Source organism: Humulus lupulus, chromosome 3 (genome assembly GCF_963169125.1).
Source record: "Humulus lupulus chromosome 3, drHumLupu1.1, whole genome shotgun sequence".
NCBI classification, from domain to species: Eukaryota; Viridiplantae; Streptophyta; class Magnoliopsida; order Rosales; family Cannabaceae; genus Humulus; species Humulus lupulus.
In genome coordinates, this window is record NC_084795.1 from 278,177,439 (window position 1) to 278,192,407 (window position 14,969).

The window sequence follows — 14,969 nt, forward strand, 5'->3', positions numbered from 1 at the left end:
GACCTACGTCCACTTAGTGTTCTTAGTGATATTGAATCTCAACACTGTGATTAATGAACTAGGGTTCACGAGTTTCACAAGCCTTGAGAGGATTACAATTTCGGTGGATAATCACACTGTTCTCTTTTCTCTGAATACCAAGATCAAAAGTTCCAAAACCCCTCCCTTGAGCCATTTGATTCTTATTTATAGGCTCAAGGAGGTTACATGGGCCGATGAGCCTTAATTACAATTAAGATCAGCGTATCAAGGTAATAAAAGGAAACATAATAAATGTAATTATTACAAGATTGCGTATCCCAAAGGAATTAAATGAAAGCACGCGACCAAACTGGTCGTACCTAAACATGAGGCTTGATAATTCAATAACCCTCTGGTCGATGCTCGAACAAGACTTATTCATTTAAAGTCTCCACGTGCCCTCCACGTGTAGGTTAATTCTACCACGTCATCATAAGTCGTTTTATGGTAAACACATACGCGTATAAATCCCATGATATTTGGGATTTATTAACGGATTACAACATATCCCCTAGATATATAGGGATTTTTAAACAGTAACCGCGTCCACACTTGGCCATCGATCTCGCACATTCGACCTACATATCTTCGAGATCGAGAAATCATCATGAGCTCGCTAGCTCGACTTCCCTTGGTCTCATGAAGTATCTTTGTCAAGGTCGTCTCTTCCAAGCTTGCATTTCATAGGCTCCAGCCTTCTTGACTAATGCTAATACAAATAGACCAGGAAATTACACAAGTGTTAAACCCCTGTCGTTGTAACCTCGAGCTTAGCTCGAACCTTCGAGATCTTGCGGTTCCGAACTTACCAATTATGACGTCATCGTCTTAATATTAACCGAGACTCTCACACTCGAGATTACACTTTACGAGCTTGACTTAAAGACGAAAATTTCTATTCTCGAAATTTGGGTGTAACATGTACGCACTGACGATAATTTAGCAGATTCTTTGACGAAAGGACAAGCTAGAGAGAAAGTCCATAGAACTTCAAAAGGAATGGGACTACTGTCCTTAGAATGATGAGTCACCCATGATGGTAGCCCAACCTAAAGACTGGAGATCCCAAGAATCAGGTTTAATGGGTAATAACAAGCTATGAGGTGATATGTATTGATCATGCTATTTTCATAATAGAAGCATGAAGTCCTAAAGCGGTATGAGGATGAGTTAATAGGAACTCTTAATGAGATTTATACTCTACGTGGAGTGGAGTACCAAGCTACAGGAGTACTCTTGATAGACTCACCTATGTGAATATGGAAGTGGGGCCGCTTCTTATGAAATTTAGGACAAAAATTTCTAGAGCATTCACTATACTGGGATAGACGTGCATGGCCATTAACGCACGGGCTTTTGACTACACCCTTGAAAGATTGGAGCGTGATACGTTGTTAGAGATAGAGTTCAAGACTATGAGTCACTCTTGTATAATCTAAATCATATTCACTACACAAATGTTCAAATCGAAAGATACATTTATTTATCCACAATCTTATAGATTCTGCTATTGCTCAAGAAAATAATTTCAAAAATTCAAGTGGGGAAATGTTGGAACTTTGTGTGAATTTTTTTAAAAAAAAAAAAAAAAGAAGTGTTAAGTGTGTGGTGATGGAAATAGTCCCACATGGGATAAGAATATTTTTTCATAAGGGTATATAATAGACAACAATGAGAATTGGGTTTGGGCCCTAAGGGGCACCTAGTTTTGTGTGCATGGGTGAGGACTCACACACCTGACCACCACATGCGAGCGCGCTGTCGTCCGACCATGTCGTGCTGAGCCAAGCTGAGCTAACGGGCGGATGGTGTGGTGTCACACTTTTTTTTGTTGAAAAATTATTTAATAAAATAAATAATTTAATTAATAAATTTTAAAATGTTTTATTAGAAGCGGTAAACGTGATCCGTTTTTAAATGCATATGACCACGATTCCTCCCACGAATTAATCAACCTTTCTTACCATTTTATTTTTTATCGACTTCTCTTCATAAGTTGCATCAGAATTACATGAGACTACAATTATTTTGAAAAAAAAACTCAAATTTTCGAAGAGCAATTTTTGAGGGTATACATGAGCGATTCATTTCGGTGAAGAAGGGTTTCGTATACAGTGGTTGTTTTATGTTGGGGACGTCGTGGTTTACAGGTTTCCATGCACACTTAGGGCAGAGCCGCGAAACGTCTTAAAGAGAGCGACATAGTCCACGACTCAGCTAGAAACTTTATCGGCAATTTGTTCCAATTTTTATTTCCAAAATAATAATTACTACTAATACTACACACTACTTCACCTTAGCATCAGCTAGCTTAGCCATAAAGAAACCTCCAATGGCCGCCACGTCAGTAGACTAAGGTTCCACAACTGGTATCATCAGTTAGATTTCGTAATTTGACAAATTCTATGAATTTTTAATCATGTTAAGTCAGAAAAATAAAGTCTCTAAAATGCCCCTTGAACAAATCCCAAACTTGAGGGTATTATGGTCTTTTCACAAATTTCAATTAGTTATAATTATTTAATTCAATCAAATAATAATAATATTATGGCAAACCAAAATTAACACATCATAATATAAAATAATTTCATGCATATTATTATTACTATTATGCCCATAGTAATAATAATTTTCAATTAAATAAGTAACAACTTAACCCGAGCCGTTATTTATTCACTTGGCATTATACTCATGTCGTGATACCACAAAAATTCAAACATAAAAGAAACAATGAATTTTATTGCCATTGAAAATCATACATATCTAATTTTAAAAAAATATGCATAAAGACAAAAATGTCCCCAGTGGTGAAATTACGAAATTACCCTTTCGGGAAGACAGATATTACATCACCAGTGGCAACGTTGTCAACCTTCTTCTTCTTCTTTTTTTTGTTCTTTTCAATAAAGAATAGAAATATGATTGGTTGAAAATAATTTGCATTGAAGATGCCCTAGCTAGGACTACCACAAATATGAAACTAATATTAATGTTAAAATTCCCAATGTATATATAAGACTACTATTGTTATTATATAGTAGGAGGATGAAACCAAAATGCTTCCATGAGATGTTCAGGCAAGCGGAGAGGCCACTGTATTTTGAGCTGATTATTATTATTATTGCAGCCTCCTTTGTAGAAAGGGAAACAATCAAAGTTAGGTGAAGCAGCATTACGATGACATATGTAGCCTTTAAATCTGTCATCTGCATAGTCCTGCTGCGCTGAAAGCATAGATAGATGAGTTTTAGCATAATATTTATGAAAGCAAAACAACACTCTCGAACCCAAACTCATTTCTTCGACCCATGTCTTGTTCGACCAATCCAACCTCAAAATGCGCCAATCAATATTACTAGGACTAGGACTAGGACTAGGACTAGGACTAGGAGGATACACTAGGAAAAGCTCTTGTTCTTCCAAATCAGATTGTAGAGGTGATATTTTTGAATACTTTTACTCCTAGTATTGTTATTAGTAGAATTACAAAACGAATAAAAAAGCCATTGGGATGGTTTGATACCTTTTACAAGTTGCCAGTTCTTGCACACAGCACGAAAGTGAGCTTGGTCCATGAAACCCAACTTTTCCATTATCAAACTTAGTATCTCTTCGGGAAGATCACACCATGCTCTATAATCATAACAGTCCTCCTCATCTTCAAAATGATTTCTAATAATCTTCCTCCTCATCATCATAATCATCATCAACACAATTGGATTTAAAATAAGCATCACCCTACTGTACCCGATTACTTTGTTCATCATTTTTTTTTCGCAAAATATTTATATGCAAAAGAGTAATTTGGACAATATTATATATAATAATACTCTACTGTTACCTGATTTGGTTTATAATAATTTTGCCGGATATGATTATTATCATTAATATATAATCAAATTAAGAAATTACAACATTATACTTGCACAGTACGTAATGTATATAAATATAGACAATATTATATATAATCCGGAAAGTTATTAGGCTATTAATTACAATTAATATATAATGTTACCCGATTTTATGTTGGTTATTTAGAATTAGAAAAAATGGGAAACTAATTAAGTGATCAATTCCATAATATGTATTATCATATATAATCACAGTTGAAAAAGAAAAACATCAAAATTTGGCTTCTAAATTCTTAACTAATAACTCTTCTTATTATTATATATGTTTCTGTCATTACGATGTACACTCTACTGTTAGCAATCTTGCTGGTCCCAAATGGATGGGTAAGGTAAGGTGTGTGTCATCATATTTAAAGTTTTATATATATATATCATCATTTATAATATTGTTCTCACGATTTGCATATGTATATATATATATATATCATCATTTATAATATTGTTCTCACTATATATATAGGATCCAAATTGGATTGCCATACGAAAATGGTTCCAATCTACCCATATGGAGACGATAGAACATGCGTCCAGATGCCCTGGTTTATATCATCTCTATAAAAAACATTTTTTCAAGATTTGGGTTAAAGCTGTCGAAATTGATCATCAATATCATAATAATGTAAGTTTTATTTTTATTATTTATAAATTAATATATACGTCTACGTATTGTCTATTTCTTCTTATCAATAATTAATAATGACAGGAAATTGCCAATGTCTTCTGGAAAGGATTGGAACGTCCTTCGCGTAACAAGATGATTGAGCCCTTATTTGAAGCTTATTTTGTAGTAATTTTGACATAATTAAATCAATCAAAACCTAATGATTATGATCGTGTATATATATATGTTTATGTTTTATATTCATTTGAATATTTCGTTAGGATTCAAATATGCCAGAACACATAAGATTTTATACTCGCAAATTACATGCAAAAGTACTTAATGATCCATATATGATGGAAGTTTCCAGTGCGCACAACATATCTAGAAGTAGAGACTGTGCTCACTTGATAAGGTAATTATTATATTAAAATTTCGTTGTTAAGAATTATTTGGTATTGTAAACTTGTACTTGTTTAAAAAAATATTTAGATAAATAATAATGAATATATATTCTTTATTTATATACATCAAGATATATAAAATTATATATGATCTTTAATTCGTATAATTTTTTCTTGTTGTTTTGTTATATATTTTAGGTACTATTATGATCATAATATTTTCGAGAGGTTACTAAGTCCAGAGTACGACTCAACTAAGTTATTTATGATTGAAGATCATGATCACCAGTACATGGAAACTAATAATAATAGAGATAATGAGCCAATTATTCATCATGCTGCTAGATGTGGTGATACAGATGTAATATATATATATATATATATATAATGAAAAAAAATTCATAGTTATTATATGCCTATATAATGTTCATTTATATATATATTCAACATAATATAATAATTAATATAGTATTTTTTTAGACTTTGAAGAATGTTTTACTTTATGGTGCCGACAAAAATATGAAATATTCGAATGGAATAACACCGTTACATTTAGCGTGTCAATACGATCAGGTATTATATTTATATATATATACATTAATTAAATTAAACTTTAGTATACGTATTTGAATAATTATTCTTTTGCGCAAAATTCTAACTTATTATATTGAAGGTTTTATACTTAGTGTTAGTCTTATTAACTTATAAAAAATGATCACTTTTAATTTATATATATATCTTCTATATAAAAAATGTGTAGATAACAGAAATTCTTAATTTTAACAGTTTGTTTAGTTAACTTTAACAGAATATTATAAATATTTAATAGAATATACTTTTAAAACTAACTTAATAATAAATATTTATGAATTATATTAATATAAATGGTTTTTAGCACTATTGCCCCCTAAGTTATGCATAGATTGTCAGTTTAGTCCTTGAGTTTTTTTTCTTATTAGCAATTAAATCCTTAAGTTTACTAATAGTGGCAATTGGATCCTTTTATTTAACTCCATCTATTTTTTAACAGAAAAGTTAAGAAAATAAATTATAACTTAATTTAATATTAAAATAAAATAAAATAATTATTTTAAATAATAAAAAACTAAATTAAAAAATTTAATAAAAAAACAACATTTTTTCTTCCCCTCCTCCTTTGCAATAATCAGACATATTATATAGGGGACTTTATAATAATATACCACTATAACAAAATAATTATAAGTTTGTTATAAGAAAAATAATATACCCAAATGGACTATAATATTATTAAATATAACAAATCTTATATTCATGACAAATATCTCCCACAACTAATTTATATCCTCATTCATTATTAATAACATATTCCAAAACATTTAACACTCATTAAAACAATTATTAAATATAATAAAATATTCCTTATTAATCGTTTTAAAGTGGAATTATAAAATATATCATGTAATTATATATTATAGTATGATATTATGTAGTTTTTGATTGCATATTATGCACAATAACAAGTTATTTAAGAGATTCCAATTAGTTCCAAATTGCAGACATAAATGGATATCATGCAAATATTGTATGCCAACTCATAACAAATTATTTTGGATACCAATTAGTAACGAATGACATAAGATACCAATAAATATCATATTGTATACTAGCTGATCATAACAAGTTATTTTGGATACCAACTAGTATATATACCAAAGTGCATAACAATTAATACACAATTACATATGATACCAATAAGTATCAGATTGCATATTAGCTCATAACAAGTTATTTTGGATACCAATTAGTACCAAACAATTAGTACCAAATTACATATGATATCAACAAATATTTGATTGTATATACTAGCTTGTATAGGATATCTCCAATAAGTAGTTAAATATGGTAGCATATATTATTAGATAAGATACTAAATAGTAAATGTTTTATAAGAGATACAAACAAACAGATTCTATTGGATACTAAATAGTATTTTTTTTATTAATTATGTAGTAGTATACTACAACACAAAGTAAATGGAGAAATAGAATAATAATGATTATAAAGTAACTATTATTTTGATACTATTTAGTGGTTTATGTGATTTTTTTAGGAGCTAAACTAATAAATGATGGCAAAATAAAATATAGAATACCAAATAGTATCCAAATAAATCAATTCTCAATATTGAAGTAAACATGGAACATTGTTCATTCAAAATAAAAATTTACTACTTATAAATTGTTTAAAAAAACATAGAACTCAAAAATTAAGGATTGAAAACACAGTCGTAAAAAGTAAAGAAAATAAGGAAAAATTGATTTAGTCATAATTAGCAAAGCAATTAATTAAGGAAATGCAATAAATTAGTATTTCCAATTGGGTATATTATACACATAATTATTGAATTACTAAATTAGTTTATATTAAAAAAGTAGTGGGTATACTAAATAAGTAAATAAAACTTGAATATTTGTTATTTAAGTTAATAAATATTATAATATGGGTATATTAAAATATCAATAACAAATTAGTAATTATTTACAATATAAAGTATGTGAGTGTAAATCTTCCCATTATTAATATTTATATAACAAGTTTACATAATTTTGCATATATATATATATATTTATATATACTAGATACAATGTGCGATTCACGTTTACTTAGTTTTATTTATAAAATTTATCATTTATTTTTATTATTGTCATATAAATTTCAAATAATATAATATATAAAAGAATAGCATAATCATAAAATGAAAAATTAAACTAAAACATTGTTGCTGATTTTTTTAAAATATATATAATATGATAATCTTTTTAAACATAAATGATAGTTTTTTTAATAAAAATGTAGATTATGTATCATAAATATATATATTATAATGATATTTTATAATATTTAAATTTATATTAATATTATTATAATCATAATATTTGAATTCATATTAATATAATTATTAAATATCATTTCATGACAGTATAACTTTATAATATTTGTGATTAGCTATCCTCGAATGTTTTCTTTTATGCTCCTATATTATGCACACACTTATGCTAGCTAGCTAGCTGATATTTTTTGTCATGTAATAATGTTTTAAGAAATTTTTTATTATACATATTTATATCGATTATCATTAATTATAGGTTAAGTGTGTTCAAGTTCTTATTGAGTTTGGAGCCAATGTGCATGTTGTGGATTATAACAAAGACACTCCCCTACACTATGCGGCTCGTTATGGCCAAAAAGAATGTGTGGCCATTCTATTAGAGAATGGAGCTTCTATGTTAGTAAATTAAATATTTTTCTCAAGCTTAATTATTTATTTTGCTTGGCATTACACAAATAATTTTTAATTTTTACTTTTGTTTTTATTATTATTTTTATGATTGCAGCACCTCTGAGAACATGTATGACAAGACACCCATTCACATTGCTCGACAAGAAAACCATGACCATGTTGTAAAATTGCTTGAGGGGGTTTTCTTGTGATGTAAAGGTTTCACTTTTATTCAAATTAATTCATGATAATTTAAATTTTACTTATTGTGACATAATTTATGGAGTTTAAATTTTCTTTTTCTTTAAATATTAGTATAAAAGTTTGAAAATGAGTATTTAATTTAATTTTTTTTTTTTGATAAATCAGAGAAATTTCATTACTTCTAACAAATCAAACAAACTCCAAAAACACCTCAAAACACAGCAAAGAAAGAAAAACACAGCCCCATTACAAATTCCCAAACCAATTTCTATCCTATTGACTAATTTTCTTTGGTAAACTGTACGAAATTCTATTCTTAACACTAACTTTGGTATTATGAACAATTAACTCAGGTTGCATACTCTTCCCAAGCCACAAAGTATCATTCCTAGCCTTCCAAATGTTGTAAAGCAAAGCTGCTATAACAGCTGAAAAAACTAGCTTCTGAAATCTGCTACTAAAATCTCTCTCAATCCACCTAATAACTTTCCTCAAGGTGGTTAGCTTAGTTCTCCAATTCAGCCACTGCAAAATCTGATATTGAGATTTTTATTGAGATTTTAATAATTAAATTGATGTTGTATGGTAATGTTTGAAAAATATGATTGGATTAAAAAATATAGATGAATAATGGTTGATTTGCTAACAATAAATTTAAGAAAAATAATTGGATAAAAATTGCAATTATTTTTCTTTTTAAAATTGAAATATGAAACAAAGCTTCTAGCGACCACATCGCTAAAAACTAAAATTCATCACTAGATGATCAAGCAACAACTATAGCCACGCTAAAAAATTATTTTTAGTGACGAACAATGAAAATTTGTCACTAGATCCAACAACAACAAAAGTCTCAACAAGGCCTGCTGTAGTTTTTCATGTTTTAGGATACTAGGGAGTATATTCAATTAATAAATTTTAAAAATTAATTTAATTATATATTTTTAATTTAATTATTAAGTCGGAATAAAATTATTATATAAAAAATGAAGAAAAAAAATGTATACTAATAACTAAAGTTTATATTAATTGTATTTTAAATAATATAATGTTACCCGATTTTATGTTGGTTATAAATTTGTAATTGTTAAATAATGTTAGTGTACTAATTACCTAATTTGACATTAATAAAACAAAAATACATCAAAATTTGGCCTCTAAATTCCTAATAACTATAATAACTCTTCTTATATATCAATTCTAAAATAATATAAAAATAAAATTACATCAAAATTTGGCTTCCAAATAATTCTTACTCTTCATCGATCTTAAGTTTCTGTCAACACCATGAACACGCTGTTATTAGCTTACAATCTTGCTGGACCGAAGTGGCTGGGTAAGGTATGTCATATACATGTTGTGTGTATATATATATATATATATACATTCAAAGTTTTTTTTGTTTTTTGTATTTGGTTTCTATATAACATGCATAGTTGAATTATATACGCATATATATATATATATATATATAGGATCCAAGCTGGACTGCGATACGAAAATGGCTGCAACCTATTGTTATGGAGAAGATAGAACACTTGTCCAGATCATCATCATCATGTCTTGGTTCATTTCATATCTATAAAAAACATTTCTACAGCAATTGGATTAACTATATCCAAAATGAGCTCGAATATCATAATAATGTAATTTTTATTTTTATTACTATTATTGATAAAAATTAAAATTCGATTTTAGTATATACTGAATATATGCTAATCATGAATAGTTTGATTATGACAGGAAATTGCTAATATCTTCTGGAGAAGATTATGGGGACGTCCTTCGCCTAACAAGATGATTGAGTCCTTATTTGAAGATTTTTGGAAGGTAAATATTAATTAATTAATTTTGACATAATTTATTATACTACTATTTTGAATATTATTAGCTTAATTAATTATATATATATATATATAGTGTGAGGCAGATATGCCAGAAGACATAAGAGTTCATTGTAAAGAGCTTAAAGAAAAAATATAGAATGATCCATATATGAAGGAAGTTTATGTTAAAGCACCCAGAGCCTATTGGCCCAATAGAGAACCCACTAACAATGCTGACTGGTTTAGGTACGTAATAATTAGTGCTACTAATTATTATATATAATTGTTATTAATTTGTAATTGTATAAGTACAAGTGTTTTGTTATTGTTAGGTACTTTTATGATCATAATATTGTGGAAATGTTATTAAGTCCAGAGTACGACCTAGCTTGCTTTTGCTTTTATTATGTTCATGAAGATGCCCACCATCACCGTATGGAAACTAATAGTAGGGATTATAATCACTCAATTGTTCATCACGCTGCCACATGTGGTGATGTCGAGGTAATGTAATGACCCACTACTCTAGACTTTTGGACCATTAATGAAACTATACATACAAACCTTAATAAGACTTACATTTGCGAAAATACCATAAACTTATTAGAAACTTGTAGAAACAAAAGTTACTTTCATAAAATAAATAAGATATGGGTACCCATTGTCTTTAAAACAAAACATAACTTAAAGTGAAAAGGAGTTACATAGAAAGTGCGGAAAAATACATGTAAAACCATAAAAAGGTAAAACAAGACTACATCCTCGAAAGATCGAACTCTCGACTCCTTGAATCCATTCACCATCGATACACAATCTCCAAGCATCCACGAACCTTACCGCCACTAATAGCTATTTTCCTGCACATAAAACAAAAAGGAATGAGCCTAATGCCCAGCAAGGAAAATCTAGCACATACATCATGTACATAAATTTCATAATAATAATAAAGACATAACATAACACTTAATACATACACATACTATAATGGTCATTAATACTTGGGGTCCCATAGACTAAACAAGTCATATGCCCATGAGATTAGTGGGGTCCTACTAGCTAAGTAGGTCATATGCCCATAATCTATTTGGGGTCTTGTTAGTCAAATGGGTCATATGCCCAAGCCTACAAACATACATATCATAACACTTATCGTAACATAAAACATATAGATTCTATCCTATTTTCCTTACCAAAGTTACCGGGATAAGAGGACAGTGTTGGGACTTTTTGGAACACTCCTAAAACCATATATAACAGGGTGAGTCTAATGAAGAAAAAGAGATGAAAAGGAATGGGAAGACTAAACCATTGAGAATCATACTTACCAAAACTTATGTGCTCACGAACTTAGATTTCCTAATCAAAATAAGAATGAGGTTAGAAGACTGAGTAGAAGACCATGAGAAGGAAAAATAACATAAAACCAATGAACTAGAGTGTTGGGTTACCTTGAAGATTTGTAAGACCAATCTACACCTCAAACCGAAATACTATCAAATCTTACTTCCCAAAGTGTTTGATAAGCTTATGATGATTAAGCTTATGATTTCCCCACCCAAGTTTTTAACTCTCACACTCTCCTAGCACTTGCAGCTTCTGAACTTAGAGTAAAAGGTGAATAATGGCTGGGTACTAGGTCCTATTTATAGAGTTTGGGAATGAAATGATCTTAATTTTACTTGAATAAAAATAATAGCTTTTTAGGTGAAAATAATTTGAATAATCGTTCAGCAAAGGCTGAAGACTCGTTCAAAAAGATGCTGGACTTATCAAGAGGTTGAATGGCTGAATGGGAAATGATTTCAAAACATTTCAAAATACACTGATGGAGGCGATATATCGCCCCCTGTAGGCGATATATCGCCTGGGCCAGTATGCCCGAGGCTGTCGTGCATCGTCTCGTGTTTTCCGTATCTACGTGCTGCGATATATCGCCCCCTATAGCTGTGATATATCGGCACACGCTGAATATTTAAACACGAAATTACACATTTTTAACTAAGTTTGAATGGAGTAAACAGCCTTGACTAAGCCCTCAACGTATTCAAAGCTGCTGACTGACCTTAGAGCATTCAAACTTTTACCCTTATTAAATTTAATCCTCAAAATACTTAATCCTTAATCATCCATACATAACATGTGCTTAAAAATCCTATTGGTTGATATCTAAACCTTATAGTATAATAAATATTATCCTTAATATCAGTCATATCATCAAACCTTAGGTTAACATTAATATTCTTATACTATAGGTTAAACTTAGAAAATCTACAAGTACTACTATGAGTGTCCAAATAATTCCCGGTCTGAACCAAAAATCCACAGTTACAAAGATAATACTATAAATATCATAATACTACTATCTATCTTAGCTAAGTAAAGTTCTTGGACTCTATAATTCTCCCCTACTAAAAAGAATTTCGTCCTCGAAATTTACTTATCAAATAACTCCGAATACCGCCTGCATGTCCTCTTCCAACTCCCACGTTGCCTCTCGTTCAGAACTATTACTCCATAGGACTTTTGACTATAGGAAAGCTCTGGGACCGTAACTGCTTCATCCCCCTATCTAGGATGCTAATCGGTCGTTCCTCGTAACTTAAGTCTTTCTGGAGTGCTATCGTATCGTACTTGAGGACGTGAGATGGGTCTGACACATATTTGCGTAACATTGAGATGTGGAAGACGTTGTGACTATCGGCTAGTGCTGGCGGTAGGGCTAGTCTATACGCAACTGTTCCCACTTTGTCAAATATCTAAAAAGGACCTATGAACCGGGGACTAAGCTTGCCTTTCTTTCTGAACCGCTTGACACTTTTCATAGGAGATGTCTTCAGGAAGACTTGATCTCCAACTTGGAACTCCACATCGCGTCGCTTGGCATCCGCATAGCTTTTCTGACGGCTTTGAGCAGTAAGCATACGCTGTCTAATAAGCGCTACTGCATCTTGAGCTTGTCTAACAGCTTCGGGCCCTAGAAGCTGCCTTTCTCCTACCTCGTCCCAGTGCAATGGTGATCGGCACCTTCTTCCATATAGCAACTCATAAGGTGCCATCCCGATTGACGACTGGTAGTTGTTGTTGTAGGAAAACTCGATCAGCGGCAAGTACTTGTTCCATGATCCTCTGAAATCAAGTACACATGTGCGTAGCATATCCTCTAAAATATGAATCGTACGCTCGGACTGCCCATCTGTCTGAGGATGGAAAGTTGTACTAAGGCTTAACTTAGTACCCATAGATTGCTGTAAACTTCTCCAAAATCTTGACGTAAACATCGATCCTCTATCCAACACTATCGTCTTGGGGACTCCATGCAATCGTCCTATCTCTTGGATGTAGATGTCTGCATATTGGTCTGCCGTGCATGAAGTCTTAACAGACAGGAAATGAGCCGACTTGGTTAGTCTATCTATCACTATCCAAGCGGAATCATGCTGCTTATTCGTCTTTGGCAGACCCGCCCGAAGTCCATGGCTATATCGTCCCACTTCCATTCTGGTATGCTAAGCGATTGCATTAAACCTGCAGGGCGCTGATGCTCCGCTTTCACTTGCTGGCATACCAAACACTTAGATACATGCTCCACTATGTCCTTTTTCATCCCTGGCCACCAATAGATTGCCTTGATGTCATGAGTCATCTTGGTAGACCCTGGATGAACTGAGTACGGGGTACTGTGCGCTTCTTCTAGGATCGTTGTCTTAATACTTTGATCATTTGGCACGCATACCCGATCCTTATATCTCAATAAGCCTTGGCTAGATTTTGAGAAATCGGTATTCTTGCCTTCTCAGACTGCTTCCATATGTGGTGCTAGTGATTCATCATGTCCCTGACCAATCCGTATGTCCTCTAGCAGATTCGATTGGATAGACAAGTTAGCCAGCTTGCCTATAACTACTTCTATTCCGGCACTAATCAGCTCCTGCTGTAGTGGCTTCTCTATTTCGGCTAAAGCTGCTAAATTTCCATAACTTTTCCTACTAAGTGCATCGGCAACTACGTTCGCCTTCCCCGGGTGGTATAGGATTTCGCAATCGTAATCCTTTACTAACTCCAACCACCGGCGTTGCCTCAAGTTACCTTTTGAGTAAAGAAGTACTTTAAACTCTTGTGGTCCGTATAAATCTTGCACCGTTCTCCGTAAAGATAATGGCGCCAGATTTTTAACGCAAAGACCACCGCTGCCAACTCCATATCGTGCGTTGGATAGCGTTGCTCATACTCCTTCAACTGACGTGAGGCGTAGGCTATCACCTTGTCATTTTGCATCAGCACGCATCCCAATCCTAGCTTTGATGCATCGCAATAGACAACGAACTTATCGTTGGGTGTCGGTACACTAAGTACTGGTGTTGAGCAAAGCTTATTCTTAAGCAACTGGAAGCTTTCTTCACACTTATCGTTCCAGTTAAACTTTTGTTGCTTCCGGGTCAGGTTGGTGAGTGGAGTGGCTATCTTAGAAAAGCCCTCTACAAACTTTCTATAATAAACTGCTAGCCCTAAGAAGCTTCTTACTTCTGACGTGTTCTTTGGTCTGGGCCAATCCTTCACAGCCTCTACCTTTGATGGATCTACTGCGACTCCATCTTTCGATATAATGTGCCCGAGGAACGCCACTTGCGAAAGCCAAAACTCGCATTACTTGAACTTTGCGTAGAGTTGATGTTCCTTCAATCGCGTCAAAATCATCCTCAAATGTTCCTCGTACTCTACTTCATCCTTGGAGTAAATTAA